We start from the raw sequence: 361 nt of genomic DNA, 5'->3' as shown, positions 1-361 counted from the left end.
CACGAGAGCCGGAGAAGTTACACATCCGTATTTGAAGAAAAATTCAATGCAAATTCAACTATCACAAAGATTAAACGGTCCAAATGTGAAAACTTATTTATCGTACAACGTATTTACGTTTGTCAACCTACTACATATTTTTCTCACTCCTAATATATACTTAAGACTACAAATAAAAATTTTGTTCCATTTGCAATAATAATCAGTTTATGCATTGATGGTAAATTTTATGTACGAAAAAAAATAGATATTACAATTACATTATGTACTCTTTTGTCAGTCGTGTGAAAAAACCATCTAATCATTTCTAATTCTACATTTTTTTATAGTCAATCGGCCAAAACCTGTTGTAGCGTTAGGT

This window comes from Hyalella azteca, unplaced genomic scaffold (genome assembly GCF_000764305.2).
Source record: "Hyalella azteca isolate HAZT.00-mixed unplaced genomic scaffold, Hazt_2.0.2 contig13953, whole genome shotgun sequence".
Lineage (NCBI taxonomy): Eukaryota > Metazoa > Arthropoda > Malacostraca > Amphipoda > Hyalellidae > Hyalella > Hyalella azteca.
The sequence above is the reverse complement of the archived record's forward strand: the minus strand, read 5'-3'. Positions refer to the sequence as shown.